This window comes from Amblyraja radiata, chromosome 3, assembly GCF_010909765.2.
Source record: "Amblyraja radiata isolate CabotCenter1 chromosome 3, sAmbRad1.1.pri, whole genome shotgun sequence".
Classification (NCBI taxonomy): domain Eukaryota; kingdom Metazoa; phylum Chordata; class Chondrichthyes; order Rajiformes; family Rajidae; genus Amblyraja; species Amblyraja radiata.
In genome coordinates this window covers 37,558,785-37,572,104 of record NC_045958.1, presented here as the reverse complement: position 1 = coordinate 37,572,104, position 13,320 = coordinate 37,558,785, and the positions used below count along the sequence as shown (strand labels likewise).

The 13,320-nt window shown below is 40.7% G+C and overlaps 1 pseudogene; it reads right to left on the bottom strand.

The window, feature by feature from the left end:
• Window positions 1-8,559: 8,559 nt before the first annotated feature.
• LOC116971650 lies at window positions 8,560-8,668 on the bottom strand (annotated as a pseudogene).
• Window positions 8,669-13,320: the final 4,652 nt, after the last annotated feature.

The following is a 13,320-nucleotide window of genomic DNA, read 5'->3' as shown; positions in this document are numbered from 1 at the left end:
TAATAGACATTAGGCTAACTGCCCTATGGTCACACACTTTTTGTCTCCCATACTTTCTGAAAAAATGCATCGCATTGGCAGTTATATTATCCTCCAATCCTTCAGTACTTCTCTGTAATATAAGAATTTGAGAAGATTGCAACCACTATATCTCCTATCACCATTGCCACTTCATTTAAGATTATAGGGTGCAAAGAACCCAGTCCAGCCTGAAACCCTTTGTGTTTGCCAATGCTAATTCTTTAACGATGGAGGCAATATTTAATTTGTCCCCAGAATTAATCAATTCATTGTATATGCTTCCATGAAAGTTGATGCAAAATATCTGTGGAACACCTCTGCCATTTCCTTGTTCCTGTGTCTCATTCTGAATTACTTCCTGTATCTCATTCTCAAAGGGAATACTTATGAGTTCTCTTTTCCTTTTCATGCACTTAAAGAAGCTTCTGTTCGTGCTAAGCCCATGAGTTTGCAGATGCTGGAAACTGGAGCAAAAAAAAGAGCGCTGGAGGAATTTAGCAGATCAGGCAACCACGGTGGAGGGAAATGAACAGTTGACATTCTGGGTTGAGACCCTTCATCTGGACTGAAAGAGTTTTATTCTTACTGATTTGCCCTCAAAATTCTTCTCCTTGTTTTTTTGTATTTTAGGTCTTTCTTAGCTAGAATCTGAATTTATCCCAATCTTCAGGCCTACGGCAAACCTTTTTGCCTTATCTGTATTCTCTTTCAACTTAATATCCTGGTTATTAATGGCTGATTCTTCATCCCCTTGGCGTCTCCCTACTCATTGGGAAATATCTGTGTGCATGTTGAAGCTATAACATGTCCTTTCTTACAATCTTCTTGCTGTTTGAAGAGCAGGGGTAAAGATGCACAGAGAAGATGGCTCCTTACAAACTATCCTTAGGGACCCATTAGAGGGCAATAAATTGAGAAAACCTTATTTCTGGTTTCAGAGGAGAATGTGTGTTCAACTTTATGCATCCCAATATCGCACAGCAATACAAGAGCTGCAACTGCATCTGTAAATGAATATCAAATCCTTAATCTATAACTGTGTAACCCCATAGGCCTGTTTTATTTCATATTTTACCACAGGATGCATATATAGTACCATAGGGGGCAAAGCTAATTATTGGATCAATCACAGACAGCTTGCTATGCCAGTTTAACCATTAGTCGATGTCAACATGATCTGCTGTGTTTCATGCCAGCAACTTTACCAATGCCATGAGATTTCAATAGGATTGCTTTCTTTCTGGTGTTCATGTACACTGCGGTCTTGGAAGTACATTCATCAGAATCAAAAGTCTTCGCACTTTAACCAGGCACAGCTCCCAGTAGCCAGGCATTTAATCACATAACCTCTGAAACACCAGAGCAAAATTTAACATTGGCTGGATTGGAATACCCTCACCTTATTCTTCTTCTGTGGGATTCTGTGGGATGATGCTACATTCTTTAAATAAACATACACTTTTGCTGCTGATTCTGGCCAGTAAAGCAAAATGTGGTCTGTAACTGTTGACATAGTAAGAGTTTTACCTAATAAAATTGTGGCTTGGCAAGTATATAGTTTTGAACTAATATCAAGCCAAAATATGGACATGGCCAATTCAAGCGCAATCTGCGGCTGAGTTGAGGCGAAAATAAATAAAAGAGAAATAGACACAAAGCTGAGTGACACAGAGGCCTTATTTTATCAAGAATTATAGATTTTAAGGTTTACAAACTATTGAATATTGGTGATGCAAAGTTTTGAAAAATGGACTACGCAGTTTTGTAAATTTCATTCCCTCTTAGCCATTTCTGTTCCACTGAGTCGCTATTGTAATACAGGGATTGAAAAATATAAAGGAATTTAAAAGTGAAGGCATCAATTTTTAACTTCCCATATCAGACACTGCGACACAGTGGCATAGCCGGTAAAGCTGCTGCCTCACGGTGCCAGAGACCCAGGTTTGATACTATTCTCGGTTGAATTTGTACATTCTCCCTGTGACCACATGGGTTTCCTCCGGGTGCTCCGGTTTCCTTGCACATTCCAAAGATATGCAGGTTATAGGTTAATTCACCTCTGTAAATTGCCCCTATTATGTAAGGAGTGGATGAGAAAGTGGGATACAGAGAACTACTGTGTTCAGGTGATCAATGGTTGACAATGGACTCGGTGGGCAGATGTGCCTGTTTCTATGCCGTATCTCTTAACTAGTAAGCACATAGCATGCACAGTGGTGATGGGTAAATGGTGGATTTACGCAATGGTGTTGTGAACACACTAGCTGGAGGGTACAAGTTGAGCATTGGTCAGAGAAGAATTGGAGTAATTGCATTTGAAGATGACCAACATATAGACTAAGTTTTCAGTTGCTGGTGAGTCGAGATGGGGCAGACATGGGTAAAGTTATAGGTAGACACAAAATGTTGGAGAAACTCAGCAGGTAAGGCAGCATTTATGGAGAGAAGGAACTGGCGACTGGTAGGGTCTCGAACTGAAACGTCGCCAATTCCATCTCTCCATAAATGCTGCCTCACCCGTTGAGTTTCTCCTGCATTATGTGTCTACCTTCGATTTTACCAGCATCTGCAGTTCGTTCTTAAACATGGGTAAAGTTATAGTGGTCAGAGCATTCCCCTTCCAAAGGAGAGGAAGTAGGTTGCCATAAATGCAAATGTTCTGCTTTGTCCTTAGTTAGCAGCCTGGAGAAGGAACTTGATGGCAATGGAATAGAATTTGCAACAGAGACCAAAAATAATGGTTTCGTTATTTTGAATATTTAATTGGGGTAAATATATGTTCACCCAAAGCTTGTGTTATAGTAATAAAACTCAATTATTGTACAAACATTCATATTTAGAATTTGAGACATTTTTTAATTGAAAGCTGATTCAAAAAAAAGTTCCACGTTCAAAGAATTGTATACTCTAACATGTCCAATGTTTAAATCAATGCCACAAAGCAAACAATTGTCCCATGAGATCTTTCATGTTTTTTTCATAGTAAAGCTGCATTATCAAATATCTTTGGATTCCATATTGTAGCCAAGTTGGCAATCACACTTGGACTTAAATTATTCATGGATATCACAGAAATATTTGTAGCATAAGCCACTGTACTTTATTTTAAAAGTGAAAATATATAATTGAAATCACTGAGATTAAGAAAATTGATTTTTTTAAGTGATTAATATTGCAAACCAGCTGGCTCTAACATCATAGATTGTTTACTGATTTTTGGATAGAATATAAAAACCAGGATTTTAGTATTTCAACGGTCAAATTCATTATTTAATATATAGTTCTGTTAATATGATGTAATTGTTGGCATTATATCTGTAAATTCTTGGCGGTCAACTATTCACATCTAACTGCATAATTAATTTTATCGATTTAAGTAAGATCCATGTAGTTTATGCTATTTGAATCTCATAATCCTGTGTCTACTTTTGGCAGAGATGTATTAAATAATGTGAACCTCTTTGAAATAATTTTAAACTGGTTTATTACCAATGTGAGGTTTCATTCTTCAAATAAGAAGCCATATAGATAAATAAACTGGAGAAAAGGATTAGGTGGTTTTGGGTCGAGACCCTTCTTCAGACTGAGGGGAGAGGGAAATGAGAAATATAGAAGGTACATAGAACAAATTAATGAAAGAAATGCAAAATGCATATTGATTGTTGCTGCTTTTTGCATTCCTTTCATTCATTTGCACTAACTTCTACATCCCTTGTTTCCCTCTCCACTGAGTCTGAAGAAGGGTCTCGACCCGAAACTTCACCTATTCATTTTCTCCAGAGACGTTGCATGTCCCGCTGAGTTACTCCAGCATTTTGTGTCTATCCTCGGTGTAAACCAGGATCTGCAGTTCCTTCCTGCACATAGATAAATAAACTGATGGGTGTTGAATTTCATTTACTGATGCCATAAACATTGAAGTGCAACCTGCTTTTTTTTACTTAAAGAAAAAGTCAAGTTTAATGAGGGTTGTTTAAAGTGATTTCCCATTTTTAATAGAACCAAGTTACACAACCTTATTTTCTTTGCATGATATTTCAATGAAGTCTGGCAGCCCACACCAGAGAGACATCACAAGGGGACTTGGATGAGAGCGAATCGGGGGCTATGGAACCCAGCATATCTAGCTTAGTTGGGAAAAACTGAATGCCCTTCTCCAGTTTTCTAAGTGTAAGTCAAGGGCCAAGAATATCAAGAAGACTGCTGATGACAATTCTTTTTGCAGAATTGGGCAACGCAATGGTGCAGCTGTTCGAGCTGCTGCCCCACATTGCAGAGGCCTGGGTTTGATCCTGACCTCAGGTGCTGTCCGTGTGGAATTTATACATTTTCCCTGTGACCGCGTGGATTTCCTCCAGGTGCTCTGGTTTCCTCCCTCATCCCAAAGATATGCAGGTATGTGGGTTAATTAGCAACTGGATGAGAAAGTTGGATAGCATTGAACGTATGAATGAGTGATTGATGATTGGCATGATGGGCAGAAGCCTCTGTTTCCTTGCTGTATCTGTATCTTTAGACTTAAACTTAATGATCAAGTTGGTAGTTTGATTGGTACATTTATAATGACATGTACGGAGATACAGTGAAATGGTTGCTCTGCATGCAATCCAGTTAAATCATACCATTCATGAGTACAATAGATACTCTGCAGGGAGTCTACATTCCAGCGCCATCTTGCAACTTCCCAGTCTCTTGAAAGTCTGATTTTGGCCCAAGGAGATATGCAATTTCTATGATTCTCACATTCAGACCTGATGTCCTGACAACACTGGATGAGTGAAGTCGGGGTCGGCCTGTTACGGTGCAAAGCTATTGGCTCCTTCTACCGCCATCCCGCTCAGCTGCTTCAGGCTGCGTTTGATTCAATCGCTCATCTGAGTTAACTACATTTTACATGAAATCCCCAGTCCACTACTTCTGTTCTGCCTGCTACAGTAGTGGAGTAAGGACCCAGATTGCAAGTAATTTAATGGGGAAAAGGTGGAGAGAAAGTGAGAGCATAGAGAAAGTAGGAATCATGCAGGAGTGAATCTTTGTTACTTGACCTTTAAAGTAGTTTTTAATTATGTTCCATTCTTCTGATGAAGTAGTTCATTAGAGAATTTCCATTCCCTGAAGAATCTTCTGACTATGATAAACTCTTTGATTGGGTAAAACTAATTAGTTTCCTGTCTCAGAAATATTAGATGAAAGATGGTTTTCCCTACACATTTATGCTCTAAGATACTACTCTATTTATAGAAAAGATTTCCTTCTTTATATGGGGATCAAAATGAAACCTGATATATCTTCAAAGTCCCTCTCTACTGTGATGGAATTCACATTGGTAAACTGGACTGGGTTTTATTGTGCATCACAAGATACCACAGCCATTAAAACACAAAATAAGTTTGCTTTAAAAGTGAGTATATATTTTACGTCTTTAATCTTGAAAGAATTTGAAACAGATACTTCCACAGAAGTGCACACTTTATTCTTGGAATTAACTTACTTGGCTGCTTTTTTTGGATAGCACATAACTATTTGGAAAAGAGTGTGGTTTGCCAATCAATCTTGGATTACTGCTGGAGGTTTCTGAACATGGTGAAAAAGATTTCCCTTAGATTTTAAGGTTAGGAGAAGGGAATCTAGAGAGGCTTTGAGGGAGATTTTCTTATCCAGAAGGTGGCTAGAAATCTGCAGCATGCTGAATAATTGTATTGGAAAGAGCTGCAGCGTGGAAACAGGCTTTTTGGCCAACCGAGTCTGAATCAAAAATGGAATATGGAAAAATCTAGCACAGCCCACCTGTCTAAACTAACCTCATCTGCCTGCACATGATCCACATCCCGCTATTCCCAGCATATTCATGTACCCATCTAAAAGCCTCTTAATTGTTGCTACCATTTCTTTCTCCACCACCACCAATGGTAACGTGTTCCAGGTACTCATCACCCTCTATGTAATAAACTTGGCCTGCTAATAGTAAGATTAAACGAGAACTTACCAGTTCGAAGTTTGATCTGTATTTTATGAGGAGTAACGTTGAGGGAATACATGAAGAACCCGCCAGTACGCATGTGTGTCATTCTTCAAAGCAGCGGAGTGAATCACAGATACCTGTAATGACTTAAGCATAGTAAGATTAGAGAAAAGATACCAGTTGTGTTTATGATCAAGGGTGGGAGCGGAGGGCATGTATTCCCTCAACGTTACTCCTCATAAAATACAGATCAAACTTCGAACTGGTAAGTTCTCGTTTAATCTTACTATTTTACTTCGGAGTCACGTGAGTGACTACATGAAGATTTCAAAGCTCTGTGATTCAAGCCGTGGAACGAGTCCATCATCACGTCTGCCTTGGTTTTGGGGAGAATAGTGATAACATATTGAACATCAATATGATATATATAAATAACCATAAAGTTAATAATAATTGATAACCCCTGTTTTTTGGGGTAAATTATGGTACAGAAACTTAACAATGTTTCTGAAAAATTCCAGTTTCCATTACTGGTTAGTTATAATCTTTAGAATGTTCTTTCCGATGGCCATCCTGCAGTCCTGAGGATTTTATCCATAGGAACCTCCAATTTAAATGCTGCCGACGTTGCTGCAGCCTGATGGAGTGAGATTTTAACCCAGTTAGTGTTTACACCAACTTTTGTCAATACTATGTTAGCCATTTAGCTGGCCTGGCCTGTTATTCTTTAATGAGGCTAGTCTGTCATTGATGAGAAGTTCCTCTTCTGTGCCACTTATGGTCTGGGTTTGTTCCATGTATATTTGTAGATGTCTCACAACACAGTCAATCATCTGTAGGGTAGGCTCTAAAAAAAAAATGTTATTTTAAGGCCTGCTGACCCCTGTCTGTTTAGTTCCCTAATTCCTGAATATAGAAGGGTAAGTTGCCAGGTGAACTGATCAAGGTATCCAGCCTTAATTTGGTAGGGACTGAGTCCTTAGTGCCGTGACCTAAGCCATCAGCATGACAGTTTTGTAAAATGTCAAAAACTGTAATGACAGCGCTGTGGCTGGAGCCCAGTTCTTTAACAACGTTAAGACGATGCTGATGTCCCATATTTGGGAATACCTGGTCTTTGGGGAATTCCCATAAAAAGTGTCCCTCATAAGCTGTTGTTCCGTTCTCTTGTCATAGGTAAGTAGATGGGCCACTTCTGGCACAGTTGATGTCACTAATACTAAGCCCCTGTAGGTTAACAAAGCTTCCAAACAGGCTGGATGATGTATTATGGTTGTAACACATCTCCCATTAGTTTATGTATTTTAGACATTGTCTTTAGGTTGATTGTCTGTGGCCCGCTGTGATCATGTCCATTGCTCTGGCCGTCTGTTTTGGATGGTGCTGCATGGTTCTAATCTCATTCCCAGTACCACCTAGAACCATGGTTGGGTAGGTCAGTCGGGTACTATTAAAAACACCAGACGCAGAGTCTCGTAGTATTTCCCTTAGTACCCCCCCCCCCTGATGAGGTTGCCAAATTGTGTTGGCCAGATTGTTACATGATGTAGATTCCCTTTCACCCATGTGGTTGATATGTGCTACCACAGTAGTGTTGTTAATTTATAATCTAATAACCTGTTTAATATATTCCAGAGCAACATGACTTTAGGCCATGAAAAACACCCAACATTTCCAGGTAGTTATGCCCAGTGTTAGTAATAATGATGCTTGCTGTGTATTCCATCTTCCTCCACAGCTGGAGATGGAATTGGTAACACACCATCCTAGTGCATAGTATCCATATGTAGGACCATAGACTGGTTACTGACAATGATAGGATTGGAGCAATGCCCAATGTTATCTTTCCACCATTTAGTTCCAATATGGCTTCTGTATGGCTTCATCATTCTATTGAAATGATCACCATTAATTTTAAGAGCTCATATTTTGGCCCTCTGTAAATCTTTATAATGTAAGGGTCTGAATTATGTGGCTGGAAACCATATGTTGCCAATATTCTTGCTACCAGTCTGATGGATGGTTTATCCTCATGTCAATGATTTTGCTGTATGCCTCTATTAAGGTTGTAACCTCTGTTGGCAAAGTTACTGACATGAGGAACTGAGTTAATGGTGAACCCCAAATTATCCCTTTAGTTTGAAGGCTTTAATTTTGATTTAATTGGATGGATAATGATCCTAGTTTCCAAATAATTGTTAAGTGGCTGTTACCGTTTGTTCAGCCCGTCCTATGTTTCCACACAATTAGTGTGTCATCCTAAGAAGCCATTACCATTGTGTGGCTGGTTGTCATATTTTGTAAATAACCTAGGTGCTAATGTAAACACATTAGGTAGTGCTCTATACTGCTAGAGCTGAGCCATCCAATTAGATAAAAATAACGTCCGTGGTCACCTGTTATGGGTACTGAAATTGTAAGCATCCTTTGAATCAATGCTTGCCATTTTCGTTCTTAAAACGAATATACTTAACAATAGAAAAGGTTTCTGTTCTTAAAACGAATATATCGTTTTATTTATTTTTCACTTTTTTCTCCTTTTTTTTAGCGTTTTCATCTTTTTTATTTATTTATTTATTTATTTAATTTTATGATATATGGTCCCTAGATAAGGAACATATCAGACATTTAAACTGATAAGAACAGATATTATACTTGATCTTAGCCAAAAAGCCGAGATCTGATCTATGATTGATGCGTCAAGCGCCATATCCTATTTTGTTAGGAAGGGAATGCGTAGATAATAATTCTTCCCTTGCAATGCAGCTAAAACCCCATCTGTTGCTGATGTCCAGTGTCTGTATCCCATATGACATATTTGGTAATTGGTGATTATGTCTGGATACGAGTAGATCGGCATCTGGTGTTCCATATCGTGTAGAAACATCAGCAAATACTATAGCCCAATATCCATTTGGTGTTCTCCTCCAAATTCCTCTCTCGATATATCAGCTCGACTAGAAGATTATGTGTTGCAAAATTCTATTGTGTATCCCCGGATACTGTTTAAGATATGAGTGTCAAAAAGTTATTTATTCGATGTCTTCTCGCACCAACCTCCTTGCTTCCTTCTGGTTTTACTGTTTTCTTCTGGATCCCCGAGGCCGTGTGTTGTGGGTGTACACATCTTCCAGCATAGGGGCGATACCTTTGAGGATGATGTTTGGACGTTTAGATGAGCTCCAGTTTGGCTTCATTGTCCAACTCCTTGACCTTCTAGATAGGTCACCCCCAAATAAAAAGATTTTGCTAGGAGGTTTCGGGTTTACACAGGCCCGCGTCAATCCCGGTTGGATGTAACCAGATGCATAAATTGATTAGTTTAGTACATTCAGGGATTTACAATCCCCGGTGGCAAGTGACAGCTATGGTGTCAGCTAATGTTTGCCCCTGCAGTAGATAGAAAACATATGGTCTATGCTGGCTTCTAACCTGGTTTGTAGATCTTTCCCAGTTAGCTTTACTCACAGCTGTACTGTTGTTCCACCTGAAACATAGACAGACAGTCCCGTGTGACGTCCCAGATGGGAATGGAATTTGTTTGTAAATTTTTTGGACTGCTAAATCCTTCAGTCACAACATAAGTATTCCTGTATTTCTATCAGGAAAGGACCAATAATGCACTCTGTGTACTTTGTGACTTAGAAAAGGCATCACCTCATTGTTACAGCTCTTACATCTGTTTACCTGTCCAGGGTTTGCCCTAGACTTGACCCCAGCACTCTTCTGACAGAAGAGTCTTTACCTGTCCAGGGTTTGCCCTAGACTTGACCCCAGCACTCTTCTGACAGAAGAGTCTACTGGGGAGAGAGAAGCATGAAATGTAGCCCTATAGAAAAGGTGCTGCTTCCTTCTCCCTGAGTCTGTCTTTTCCTCAACCACTTCCCTGTAATAGTAGAAGTGAAATACAGCCCTGTATAAGGTGCTGCTATGGGACTTACCCACTGGAGGATTTCTTCTTGGACCTGCATCGCTGCAAACCGGTATGTTCTCGCAGGTGCAGGCCCCGCAGTGCCAATGCGATGCAGTGTACACGGTCACTGTGCCGCCTGTATCCCCGTTGGCCTGCGGTGCTCCAAAGCGCGGTGCAGTGCTCACAGCACTGAGCCGCCCGCACTGCCGTTAGCCTGCGGTGCTCCAACGCGGTTCAGTCCCTCGGGGAGCTGGCCGCTCGCAAACCGCAGGTATGGCAGTTTTAACGCGGTGCAGTGCTTCCCGCACTGTGCCGCTCCTTCTCTACTTGGGCCTGCGGTGCTCCAACGCGGTGCAGTCCTCTCGGGGAACTGGCCGCTCGCAGCCGCAGGTCTGGTAGTTGTAAAAAACGCGGTGCAGTGCTTCCCGCACTGTGCCGCTCCTTCTCCACTTGGGCCTGGGGAGCTCCAACGTGGTCCAGTCCTCTCGGGGAACTGGCCGCTCGCGACCCAGGCCCAGCGGCTCCAACACGTACTCGGTGCTCTCGGGCACTGACTGCTTGCCGCTATTTTTAGTGCTGTGGAAAAACCCAGCACCTTCCAGCCCCTCGGACCCATGTAGTATAGGTCCGTGGGGCTGTTGTCCGAGCCGTCGGAATAACGGCTCCAGAATGCTCCACCGCTGTCGGCGTCCTGCTGGAGCTGAGGTCGGCTCCGGCTCCCGTTTAAGGGAGATAGTGGTGCCCCCGGCCGTTGCTGGCTGCCTGCAGTTCTGCAGACTCTCCCCAGCCAGTTTTCATCAGCCTGCCTGTAAAAAAGGTATGTCAAGAAACTAAGTTCTCCTACCTTACTTGTTGCAGGTTCAACCCTGCCGTTTGGGAGGAACGTCCTCCCCTCGTAATGACTTGTTCACAATGCGTGTAGCGATAATGACACACGTGCGTAGTGGCGGGTTCTTCATGTAGTCACTCACGCGACTCCGAAGTAAAATCTTGATTAAACTTTACTCCACTTATCTTAAACCCTCTTATGCCCTCTAGTCTTTTACATCAACCCCTCACATGCACTCATCCTATATTAATCATTTTTTATTCTCCCACCATTCTCGCCTACTCCCTTTGGATTCTACCACTCTCCAACACACTGATGGCATTTAAAATATAAATTCCATGCAGACAGTCCCTGAGTTCAGCATTGATCCCAGGCTTCTGGTATCGCAAGGCAGCAGCTCTATAAGCTCTACAAGCTGTGCCACTATGCTTCCTGAAGTGGACGCAGGTATTGTCATTTAGGAAGTGTTTAGATGATGACTTGAAACACCATGGTCTAGAAGGCTATAGAATAAATGCTCAAAAAATTGAATTGATATAGATGGGCACTCGCGGGCTGACATGAATACAGTGGGCTGTAGGGCCTGCTTCCACTACTGTAAGTCTCTATGATTCTATGACAACCTTTACAATTGCTGGTGAATTAATTGCACTCATTGTACTTCTACAGCATACATGCAGCAATCCTATTAAAGGCCATCTTAGCACATTACTCTTTATAGGCAATTCATGATATGTGTGAATAGGGAATGGAGCACCACATCTCCTCAGCCAAATAGGTTGAATCTTTCTGAGACACAAACAGCTAGGAATTCATTCCTGGTCAGTAGGACTAATATTGAAGACTATGTTGTAGGCCCCCCTCGGTCATGACTGACCATGGGTGATGCATCCTAGTTGTTGGCTGCTTGCTCCAAACCTCGGCTGGAACAGCAGTCGCTTGTGGCTGAAGAGACCAATGCGGGAGTGACAGTCTCTGTGGCAAAGGTCACATTTGTGTGTGGTCTCTGGTTTGTTGAAGTTGCTGCGCTCCTTTCTGCCTGCCCGCTTGTCTGCCGCTGCACTTCAAGAGTTTCTCTTCCCACGTTTTGAGATGTTGGTTCAGGGTACCTCTCCACCTCGTGCGGTCACCTAAACTATCTAGGTGAATTGTTAATATAGTTATTAATGTATAGTGGCTTAACTACTAACTGGAAGCGAATTTCTCAATATCAGTGTCTAAATCATGATGCGTGTAGACTATTAATTCAGTATGAAATCGAGGACAAGAAACAAAATGCTCAGAAAGAATGATGGAGTAAGGAGACAGAAAATGTGATGAAAAATATAAATAAGTCACTTTTGTTTAAATTTCTCCAAAAATAATTACAATCTTTAAGTTGATTTTCAGTGTCAGGGTGATTGTCTGACTTATTACATTGTATAAAAATGTCTTGCACTTGAATGGTTAAAATCCCTAACATTTTCTGCTTTTATTAAATGGATATGTTATATCTCATGAAAGTTTGATAAAGCAGATTATGGTATAGTAGTGTTGTTTAGACACCTGAAATGTGTTTCTATTCATGTTATCCAGAGGTGCTAAATGCTGGAGTAACTCAACGGGTCAGGCAGCATCTCTGGTGAAAATGTAAAGGTGACGTTTTGGGTCGGGACCCTTCTTCAGACTGAAGAAGGGTCCTGATCTGAAATGTGACCTTTCCATTTACTCCAGAGATGCTGCCTGGCCCGCTGAGTTACTCCAGCACTTTGTGATTCTTTGGTAAACCAGCATCTACTGTTCTCATTATCACATAATGATTTCTGTGTTAACTGCATACATGGTGACATGGGCCATGGCTGTCATTTATCCTAGTGAGCCTCATTGTTATTCGCATCAGAACATTCAAATACATGATTACAATTTCTACTGAGGGAATTACTTTCAAGCACACTATTGGTTCGTATTATTTAGTTTTCCTTTAATACATTTCTTTCAACATTAAGTATTTTATTAGACTGGAGTGTGTTAAACAAGCACATTCCACCATTTGGCAAGAGAACTTCACATCAATAAAAACAGATGTTATTGAGGTAACTGTCTGCTTAGATAGATGAGTCGGTAAAATATCTAATTTTAGCTAAGGTTAACTTTTTTTAATACTGAGGGCCACCTGGCCTAGATGAACAATCTGTTCATGGGGCCTTTCAAAGTATTAGGTCATAACCAAACATGGATTTTGCAGTGAGTTTATTTTTAGAATAGTTTCCCAGTTTTTACTTTGAACTATTACTATTCATGTGAGGGTGATCAAGGCTATGGCACTGTCTCAATTTTAGTTTAATTATTTTTTCCTGGGATTTCATCAAGAATGAAGTCAATCCCAATTTTACTATCTCTTCAACTGTGCCTCCAAGGAATGATAAACTTAAATTAATGCAGATGGTGGAAATATGAAATAAAGACAGAACATGGTGTAGATACCAAGCATGTGAAGTGAGAAACAGTTAATATTTCAGATCATTAATCCTCATCAATTCTGAAGTACAAATTCTGTTCGTCTCTCCATGGTTGCTCTCTAATCTTCTGAATATTTATACAAGTTCCTTTTGCTCG